Source organism: Natrix helvetica (assembly GCF_964273705.1).
Source record: "Natrix helvetica genome assembly, chromosome: 1".
Taxonomy (NCBI): domain Eukaryota; kingdom Metazoa; phylum Chordata; class Lepidosauria; order Squamata; family Natricidae; genus Natrix; species Natrix helvetica.
Genome location: NC_138548.1, coordinates 197,629,759 through 197,641,107, shown reverse-complemented (window position 1 = coordinate 197,641,107; position 11,349 = coordinate 197,629,759).

Sequence of the window (11,349 nt, the reverse complement as noted above, 5' to 3'; positions counted from 1 at the left end):
TCCCACTATCAGTAATCTTAAAAAAAATGAAATTAGGCTACCAAACAGCCAAAGAAGCCAAAAAAAATTCGCATTTATTATATATGGATGATTTGAAACTCTATGGAAAGTCAGAAATAGAAATCCAATCATTGACAAACACAGTCCGAGTGTTCAGCACCGATATTTCAATGAAGTTTGGCATGAAAAATGTGCCACTGTATCCATAAAAAGGGGCAAAATCACTGCATGTGAGGGAATTGAAATGCCCAATGGCCAACTAATTAAATGCAACGAAAATGAAGCCTACAAATACTTAGGCATTCTGCAGTTGGATAACATCAAGCATGGAGAAGTAAAAACTATTGTCAGGGGAGAGTACACCAACAGAGTTAGGAAAATTTTGAAATCTAAATTGAATGGTGGAAATACAATCAAGGCCATAAACACCTGGGCAATACCAGTTATAAGATACACAGCTGGTATAGTTAACTGGACACAAGCTGATTTGGACATTTTAGACCGAAAAACCAGGAAACTAATGACAATGCACTACAGTTTACATCCACGTGGTGATATTGATAGACTATACCTACCCCGGAAATCAGGTGGCAGAGGATTACTACAAGTGAAGCAAATAGTTGAAGAAGAAAAACATGCACTGGCTGATTATTTAAAAGAAAGTCAAGAACATCTATTAATCGAAGTAAAGAACAAAAATCTATTGAAGGCCCAACAGATGAAACAAGAATACAAAAAAGATGTGATAACATTAAGAATGGAGAGTTGGCAGAACAAAGCATTGCATGGCCAATTTCTGAAAAAATAAAAGATAAAGTGGACAGTGAAAAAACTTGGTTATGGTTAACAGCAGGTACATTAAAGAAAGAAACAGAGTCACTAATCCTGGCTGCGCAAGAACAAGCTATCCGCACAAATGCCATTAAGACCAAAATCGAAAAATCCTCTGATGATGCCAAATGTAGACTTTGCAAAGAGGCTGATGAAACTGTTGACCACATACTCAGCTGCTGTAAAAAAATTGCGCAGACTGACTATAAAATGCGGCACAATTCAGTGGCACAAATAATCCACTGGAATTTGTGCAAAAATTATAACATTAAAACAGCAACAAACTGGTGGGAACATAAGCCTGAAAAAGTCGTCGAGGGTCAGATGGTCAAGATCTTGTGGGATTTTCGCATACAAACGGATAAAATACTGGCGCATAATACACCAGACATCACACTGGTTGAGAAAAAGAAGGTTACAATCATAGACATCGCAATACCAGGTGATAGCAGGGTTGAGGAGAAGGAACATGAAAAAGTCACGAAATACCAGGACTTAAAAATTGAAATCCAACGATTATGGCACAAACCAGCAGTGGTAATTCCAGTGGTAATCGGCACACTGGGTGCTATTCCAAAAGCACTGGAATTACATTTAAAACAGTTAAAACTTGACAAAATCACCATCAGTCAAATGCAAAAAGCTGCACTGCTTGGATCTGCACGTATATTACGAAAATACGTTACGACGTCCTAGGCCCCTGGGTGGGGCCCGACTAGTAATCAATGCCAAATCCGGCGAATCACCTGGCCGCTGTGATACAATCGTATAGTAGTAGTAATAGTAGTAGTAATAATAATAATAATAATAATAATAATAATAATAATAATAATAATAATAATAATAAACTTTAATTTATAAACCACACCCTTTCCTAAACAGGACTCGGGGCGGTGTACAGTCATATTAAAACAGTAAGAATACAAAATATAGATATGCTTAAATATACAAATAGGTAAACGGAGGAGGTAGGATATGCACTGTACAATATTTAAATTAAAATACAAATAAACATTAAAATTACCCTTAAAAACTACCCAATAAGATGTTTGCCAGGAGGTTAAAAATGGGACTATAAATCAGTTAAGCCAGCTAATTGGAACAGGTGGGTCTTAAGCTTCTGTCGGAAGGAGCGGAGGTCGGTAGTAGTTCTAATATCGGGGTATGGCTATAGAGCTACCAAGAAGCCAAACCATGTATGGCTTTTTAGGCACTTTGAATTGTATTTGGAAACCTACTGACAGTAGTATCTCAACATCAGCATTATTTGGGTAGAATTGTCTCCCCCTCCCCCCACCCAGGACATCCATACTGCCTCAAATAGGGATCCTGCTTCATTCTATGGGTGTAGTTTCCAGGTAGACTTCAAAGGCAGCCCTATAGAAAGTGGATGCAGTTATCCAGTTAGAGATGACAGTGAAGGCCTGAGTTGCTATTGCTGGTCTAGTGCGGACAGCATTAGATCACCTTTCTTTGCTATACAGGCTGAAGCTTGCCCTCATTCTTCTCCCCCACCTTCGCTCCATTAAACTGCATTGAGCTTCCTTTAGTCCAAGCTGTTCAGCTGATTATGAGGTGACACCCACCGCTTGCACCCCCTCTAATCCAAGGGATTTGGGGGTCACTTGGGGAAGCCTAATTAAGTGACACTGGAAACTTTAATCTCCCATCTATGAAAGAAGGGCAGAACTCTGGAAGACTGAGATGGCCAGCATCAGACAGCTAGGAAGGCAGCAACAGCATAAGGCCATTGCAGGGACCAGAGCCCACAGGTACTCTGGGTTTAGTTTATTTTGTTTTATTGATGTACTATACAAAAAGGAAGAAAAACTACCACATACAAGGCAATATATATGTTTAATAAAGGAGGAAGGAAAATGAGGAAATTTAATTATATGAATGTCAGGCTAGAAAAATTAATTCATCCTTACACTTTCGTGTGATATGATTGAGGGAAGAATTTCTTGTGGTGCTTGCAGGAGGCACATTTATGACCAAGCCAAAGAAGGAGGGAGATCCATTTGTTTGGGCAATTGGTCACTCTGAGGGGGAAAGTGCTTAGTGACGTGCATATTGTTGCACTGGGCATCTCAGTGCAACAAAGTGCAACAAAGGTGCTTTTCTGACTTGTGAAAGAAGCTAATGTGTGTGTTCGGAAGTTCACCGCAGGATGTTTTTGGTTTTGAAAAATGTTATTGGTTTTTACAAATATTTTTAGGAAAAGGGTAAATAGGTATAGAAAATTTTGACAGCTACATCATGCGAAAGGTAGAAATCCCCCCAAATCTCACAACTTTTACAGAAAAGTTCATGTCCGCTGCTCGTCTTCTCGGTGGGCTCCTTTTAGGAGCACAGGGGGCCTTGGAGGGGCTCCCTGCCGTAGGGTGGCTTGTTGGGACCCCCTGGATCATCGGCGGCCGCAGGGGGGTCTCCAGCTTCGCCCCAAGAGCCAGGGAGCGTGTGGGGTGCGCAGCAGCGCGCCTTCACCGAGCGGAGCCTGGAAGGAAATAACTAATCGGATGTTACAGCTGAAATGCGGTGAGGTGGGAAGTTTCCCTCAATCTCCTTTTTAGCTAATCAATTGATGAACACCGCAGGATGTTTTTGAAGGCAGATATTTCAGAAAATCTAAATATCTGTTGTTGGAAGAATTGGAGACCAACTTTGAGGGGGGGATTAAGAGCATTTATTGTGGTTATCTTTTATATCTTCTAACAGCAAAGACGTAGCTAATGCCATGCTGTTGAAAATAGTGGAATGGGCTCTCTTTCTCTTCCTTGGTGCTTTTTAGAAATGCCTGAGCAGGGGCAAGAAATTAATGGACATTAGTCCTGCTCCAGGATATTTTATATGAAGTACTATAAAATATATAAATGGGAATTTTCCACACAAATGTGCATACTCAGTGCAAAGTATTTGTGTGCTACTTATGGGATGCTTCATTTAGTTCTCCCTTTTTCTGCTAAATTTGGGGATCTCTCCGTAGCATTCTTCAGAAATTAATTCTGGCATAGATCAATGGTATCCCTTACAGCAGTGTTTCTCAAACTTGGCGACTTTAAGTCCTGTGGACTTCAACTCCCAGAATCCCCCAGCCAGCATAGCTGGCTGGGGAATTCTGGGAGTTGAAGTCCACAGGACTTAAAGTCGCCAAGTTTGAGAAACACTGCCTTACAGGTTGAGAAAGTCCTCCCTCTAGTATTACTCTATGTATGTTCAAACCTGGTTTATTTTTCCAAGCAAAGTCTTTAGCTCATCATTCTACCTACCCGTCTTCTCTGAGCTACGTGAATATTCATGAAAAGAAGCAATGTGAATTATTGTTTGAAGTTAAGTATCAAAACTATTTTAAAAATAAATACTAGGATTCTCACTGTTTTAGAGACAACGTTCTTCCTGGATGGATGGAGTTGTAGTTGAACCACCACGAAGAAATGATATACTGTTTTTGATGATCAACTATGTATCCATTTTTTCCTTCAAAAGGCCAAACCGTTTGGTAATTATTTCTTTTCTATATCTGCAAGGTTAGTTGATGATGACTGTTAGATTTGGAACACAATTTGCTAGATATGAGTGTGGATGGAAAGGATATCCTCCAGTGTAATATGTTTCAGATTTTCTTTTCTTTCTTTTTTAGCATTGAACTAAATGCTACAGAGAAGAGGGGAACCTGTGGATAATTATACCCAAATGGTTGTGTTTGTGATGCATTAGGGTCAGTGCAGATTATTGTATACTCTTATTAAATGCATAGTTCCCATAACGACATCCTGAATCTGTTTTTAATTTTCTTACAGAGGTGGCAAACCATTAATTATAATATATAATAAAAGTTAAACATAACAAATAATAAAATGACTATATATATTCTACAAAATGCACAAAAATTAAAAACAATTTTAAAAAGAAAGCAAACATATACTTTTGTTTCTTGGTTTGCTGGAAACATCTATTTATAACATATGAGAGAAAGGCTGCGTTTTGGATTGGGATCATTGTGTAGTCACCTCTGTGTTCCTTTGTCCTTTCTATTATTTTCTTCTCCTTGAGTTTTCTCTACACCCTGTTCTGCTTTTCCTTAGTACACTTTGCAGAGATTCTCCTCATCTGCCATTTCTGTATTTTAATGTTTTATTTCCTCTTCTCTCCTTCTGCCTCTGACATATTCAGAGAGCCGAACAACATTGATTTATTTTTTGTCTTTGTTTTTTAGTTAAGAGTATTATCTCAAGGAGGAACTCATCAAATATCTTTCAGGACAGAATGGCACTTTTTATTCCCTTCCCCTTTGACAATACTGTAGTGTAGAGTGAGCACTGCCTGCCCAAATGGCAATGCATGTGAGAGGTACTCAGCAGAGGCATGATCACATCAAACTGCTGTCACAAGAAGCCCAGGCTTGAGGAATGTGCAACAATAGTTCCAGAGGAAACATCAAGGACCAAGATCTGGGTTTCAGGCTTCATGGAATATTTTATTTGACCAATTGATCTGTTGTGGAGGATCATACTATATTTATCAGACTTCTCGTAAGTCTGTGTGAACTGAGAATATGACTAATATTCCCCAATGGCTAAGGAAGACAGGCAGCAGTGGACAATTTGCCTTCTGGAAAACCTGGAAGACAATTATGAACTATCTTTCTGTGTGTCCATCATTATTTTGCTAGGATCTGAGAAAAGAGAACTACTCCCAAAAGTGATATGAAAAAGCAATTATCTTTGAAGATACAGATTCCAGAGAAAGGTACCCTTATTCATCTTTAATAAATTGAAAAATAATACATTGAAAGACTAAAAGTAAGACAGATAGACAGATGATGGACAGATGATAGGTAGATGATAGACAGATAGCAGACAGACAGACAATGATAGATGGATAGATAGATTGATTGATATATTGATATATAAATTAAGCAAAGGGATTGATACCCATTCTGTGAAGTATTAATATGGAGGGAAAGTTACATTTAGGGCAACAAATGAATGCTAGAATTTTAAGTTACTTCAGGTATAGTCAGTGGGATATACTGGGAATCCTCCACTGTCTTACTGCTGTGTTTGGCTTATTCTTAACTGCTTCCTGTCTAGGTTGATTATTTTTCATGAAGAAGTACATAATAGGGTTGAAGTGAACCCAGTTGAAGCTGAGCAGGGCTTCAGCAAAAGATATAGAAAACTGAAGACTGCAGCATGATGAAGAACCAGAGATAGACCAGCTCTTTGTAATTCCTCTTTGGACAAGAAGAGAACTTGAGATTGCCCACAAGTGCCCCAGGCAACTGCTCATCACTGGGAGACCACAAAACAGCATTTTCCAGAAGGTTTAAGGGAAGGGAAGGAAAAAACAGCATTTTGCAAAAGGAAACAAGGGAATAGCCATCTTGCTGAAATTATGGTTGGCACTCAGGACACTGAGCTTGCATATTTCCTTTTGTAATCACTTTTGGAAATTGCTTAACTGTTTTTCAGCTGTTAGGAACCTTTGGATCAACAGGTTTTACCACACTAGGTGAGTTTCAATCCATAGTGAGAGACATTTTAAGTATAAATTTAAGGACTTTTTTTCTGGAATAAACAGAAAGGGATGATTAGATTTGTGATTTAAGAAAGTTACAAATGATTTTAATTCATATAATTTGAAATTAGATTTTGGAATTATAAAAATTCTTCCAGTGGGGAAATAAATTTTTATTGAATTCTTAAAAAGCAAAAAAAAAAAAAAAAAAAAGGATGGGATTTTGAAGGTTGAAACCAGAGGAAACTAGAAAGAACTGAAAATTACCATTAAATGAGACAACTTAATTTGACTTACCAATACCTAATGGAACAAAATATTTTAACATTTAACATTTTGAAGGATATTTTGAACAATGAATGTAGAAGTTAATTTTAAGAGTGTCTATCTCTATAAATGGACTGGGTTTAAAAATTGTTATGGAAGAGGAACAAATTTTCATGGACAAGAATGAGACTGATATGAAAATGAATTTAAAAATGACAAGCTACAAGAATGTCATGGAAAAAGATGTTACACTGGACATACAAAAGAAGCCGACTGATGTCTTAATAATTAAAAGGGATATACAAATAACAAACCAAGAGAATGACCTAGATAATCTTCCTATATTGGATTTACAAAAGAGGCTTGTTAAAGCTTTGAAGATTTTTGTGAGGAGAAATTAAAAAATGAAACGAAATCAAGCTTTAGGACATTATTTGAAGGGACTAAAAATCAAGATTGTTAAAAGTAAAAGAAAGGAATCTAAAGTTGATTTATTTGATTAAGGTTAAAATAATTATATTGTTATCTCTGTAAAAAATCCTTAACAGACTTTTGCTGATCAGGAATTTTTATAGATGTGTTTAAGAATAAGATATGGAAGATGAAGATTTGTTGTATTTTATGAGAAGATAAGTTACTAAAATTGTTTCAATTTGTGATGGAGGAAGTCATTTCTTTATATATTTCATTTCTTTTTTTATAATATATGTTCCTTCCTTCCTTCCTTCCTTCTCCATTTTTCTTTTCTGCACTTTTTATTTTTTATTTTTCAATTTGTATTAGTCTTTATCTTTTTAATTGTGATTTTTAATAACAATATTATAAAAAAGAAAGAAAAGTATTGACACTAAATGATACTGCCAAAATTCAGCAATAAAAATACACAAAAAGTTTGGGATAGGAAACCAGAGCCAAGTCAATCCTTTAATGATTGTTATATTTTGAGAGAAGATGATAAATTACTAAAATGGTTTACACGTGTTGTGAAGAAGAGGGAAGACATTTCTTCACATTTTCTTTCCTTTTTAACTATGGATGTGAGTCACTGAGGCTCAGGTATCAGAATGCCCACGAGACAGGGATTATCCTGTTGATGGTAACCTACACAATATGAAACAAACCGAACAGTGGCCTCCAATGGACATGACCTCAATTGGGCACGTGGTTTCATTTTAATTGTCACAATGCACTTGCTATTCCAACCTTTCCTGCAAAGTCTTCAAGATGTGATATTCATGCAGGTTCTATTACAGGAACTTTCAGAATGTTTATCTAGCTTTTAAATCAACATATGTTATGGTCTTATCTCAGACCTCCTTTGCTTCTAAATTTCTTGGACTGTAACTCTTGCTCACATTGTGGGAGAATTCTGGAAATTGTTATCTGGCACATCTGAAAGAGTCCAGATTGGGAAAGCTGTCCTAACTCAACATTTAAGTATAATACATATGTGGCTCATTGAGATGTTCTTTTTCATAAATCCTATTTAAAAGGGGATTCTCATATTTGAGTACTCTACAATCTCATTTCTACTTCCTTCAGAAGTTTTCATTGTACTTTCTGCAATAGCCAGCAGAGGGGGAAACAACAAAGGAGAAATCATAGCCTTGGGTTAAGTACTGGCACAAATTTACATGTATTAATATTTATTCCTTTGAGATATAGAATGGGTGGTGGAGTGTAACCCTGATGATTCCCTTGGTTTTTCCTCCAGCGTTAATATCATCAGCCACGGTATCCTTCTGGACCAACTTTCTGTATTGGGGCACTGACTCACAGCAATTCTGTTCCAACTTGACTGGCTATTGTGAGAATATTAGGCTGGGAGATTATTGCTTTGCATCTGCATGAAACCATTGTGAGAAAACATCTGAGGATGTGGATTGAACTTTTATTAATATACAAATGACACTTAGCCTTACTTTCCTTTTCATCTAAACTGAGGCAAAGACGAACACTTGGAATGCATAAGAAAGGCCTGAGAAGGAATGTAAATTAAATCCTCATCCTAATATGGGGAATGTTGCCCTCCTTTCTGCTGGAAGTTGATAGATGTTTCATGAGACTCCAACAAAGTTGGAAAGCTTGCCCCTGAACAGAGGTCCTGTATATGATCCCTGGAAGCATATCTTGACTATACCACCAAGTTTTGGGGATATGATTGTTTGAAAAATCAGGATTCTATTTCTTATTATTTTGAGGCAGTGAATTCACAAAAATGGTTGAATAAGCTCCAAAACAGTCTAAACATGATAGTAAAGTTTTAAAAAGTAAAAATAAAAACTAATTCCATTTAGCAGGAGAAGAAAACATGGAAAAAATGGAAAAGCCAAGTTTCATCCCTGAGTCCTTGGCACTTTGCACAATTGGTGCATGCATTGAGCTTCCAGACTCCTGCATCAGAAGTTGTTTACTTCTGCTCTACAAAAAACATACAGTGGATTTAAGAAATAGAATTTCTATTAGGCTATAGACAGGAGAAATGATCCACCTTTGTTTCTTAGAAATATAATTAGCAGTCTAGTTGCTTGACAGTGAGATGGGGGCATATGCATTAAATAATTTAATAAATAAATAAAATTAGGTATTACTGTAACTATTACTTACATTGAGTGGAGAAATCCTACACATTAAATGCATGTATATTTTTTACATTATATTTAAGTTATCCCAGAAAAATTGTGCATTGACTTGCAGCTGTGAAGCAGAGATCAAACGTGTGTTGCCTCAGGAAATCACAGGCAAGCATTCATATCTCATACAATACTAGACTACTACTTCTAATCTGTTATGAAATTTCCCTCTGTAAAAGAGAACGTTTAGTGATAAAATAGGTGTTTTGCATAGATAAGCTCCTTTGTTAACTTCAAGTCATTTTCTATGCTGGATCTTTGTTGTTTTGTAGGCACACTTTGTGCTTTGTTTTTTAAAATTAAAAATCTGCCAGGGGAAGGGTTCACGTATTTGAGAATGCAGCCCAATATTCACTGTACTTAGAATAAAATTAGTACAGTGTATAATTTATAAAAAGGAATTGATAAACTATTGTTTTAATGTTTATGGTTATAACAAAAGTATCTGCCATAAATGTCTATTAGATTCTCAATCATCTAGGACTAGGTCATGGTTGTCCCAAATGTGTTTTTCAAAAGGCAATTGGACTTTCTTAGTTTTTCCTTGAAAATATACAAATAAATATACAATAGTAGAGTTGGAAGGGACCTTGGAGGTCTTCTAGTCCAACCCCCTTGTCACTGCATTTATTTGGTTTGCCAGCTGTGCCTACATTCTATGCAGCAATGAACTGTCTTCTTATCAGCAATGATTTACTGCGCAGGTCATTACATCATATATCTTCTTCCTTCCTTCCTTCGTCTGTATGCAGGCAGACGAAGGAGTTCTGCCAAAATGTGATTAATTTAGTTAGTAAGTTTGTATTTTTACTTTATTTACATTAAAAAATGTATTAGATTATGCCTCGGGTTTATTTTTTGCTTACTTCAAAGATATGCTTTCAAGGAATGCCAAGATCCACACCTCGTTAATTCAGGGCGGAATTCACACCCTGACACCCCTGCCTAGGCAAGGAACCCTATACTGTTTCAGACAAATGGCTATCCAACATCTTCTTAAAGACTTCCAATGTTGGGGCATTCACAACTTCTGGAGGCAAGCCGTTCCACTGATTAATTGTTCTAACTGTCAGGAAATTTCTCCTCAGTTCAAAGTTGCTTCTCTCCTTGATCACTTTCCACCCATTGCTTCTTGTTCTACCCTCAAGTGCCTTGGAGAATAGTTTGGCTCCTTCTTCTTTGTGGGAACCCCTGAGATATTGAACACTGCTATCATGTCTCCCCTAGTCCTTCTTTTCATTAAACTTGACATACCCAGTTCCTGCAACTTCATATGTTTTGGCCTCCAGTCCCCTAATCATCTTTGTTGCTCTTCTCTGCACTTCTCTCCAGAGTCTCCACATCTTTTTTACATCGTGGCGACCAAAACTGAATGCAGTATTCCAAGTGCGGCCTTACCAAGGCATTATAAAGTGGTATTAACACTTCATATGATCTTGATTCTATCCCTCTGTTTATGTAGCCTAAATGTTTCACTTCAGTTTAGAACTGAAGAAACGTCTTGGATGAAACACAAAATATTTTCAAGGAAAAAACGAAGTAAGTTCAGTTATCTTTTGAAAGCACATTCGGGACCACTTGTCATAAGCCACCAATAGAACGACAGTAACAAGAACATGTGCACCTCAATAACTATGGAAGAATAATGCTGCTTTATGTAGGAAACTCATTTTTGAGGAACTTTCAATGTATTCAGTTTCTAGTTTTCATTTATGCTTTCTTTGTGCATTATTTGATTGCACAGCTGTATATGTTCAGAAGTGAAAAAATATCCTAAAAATAACAATAGCAGCAATCGATTTCTTGCTTTTAAATATAGTATCTCTCCATTCCACCTAAGGACAAAGGAAAAGATAGACGAAGTATTGAACAGCATCTACAACTTTAAACTATTCTCATTGGTAAGTAGTGTAATATCATGATCCAGGAACATACATCACGCATAGCACAAGGAAATGGCAATAATTTAAATAAATAATGAAGAACTTGTGGGAAATGAAATAAATAAGGAAAATAGCATCAGAAAAACTGTTTGGGGAATATACCATGTGTTGTACAAGTGAGTTAGATATTATTGATTGGAAGGAATACTGGTATA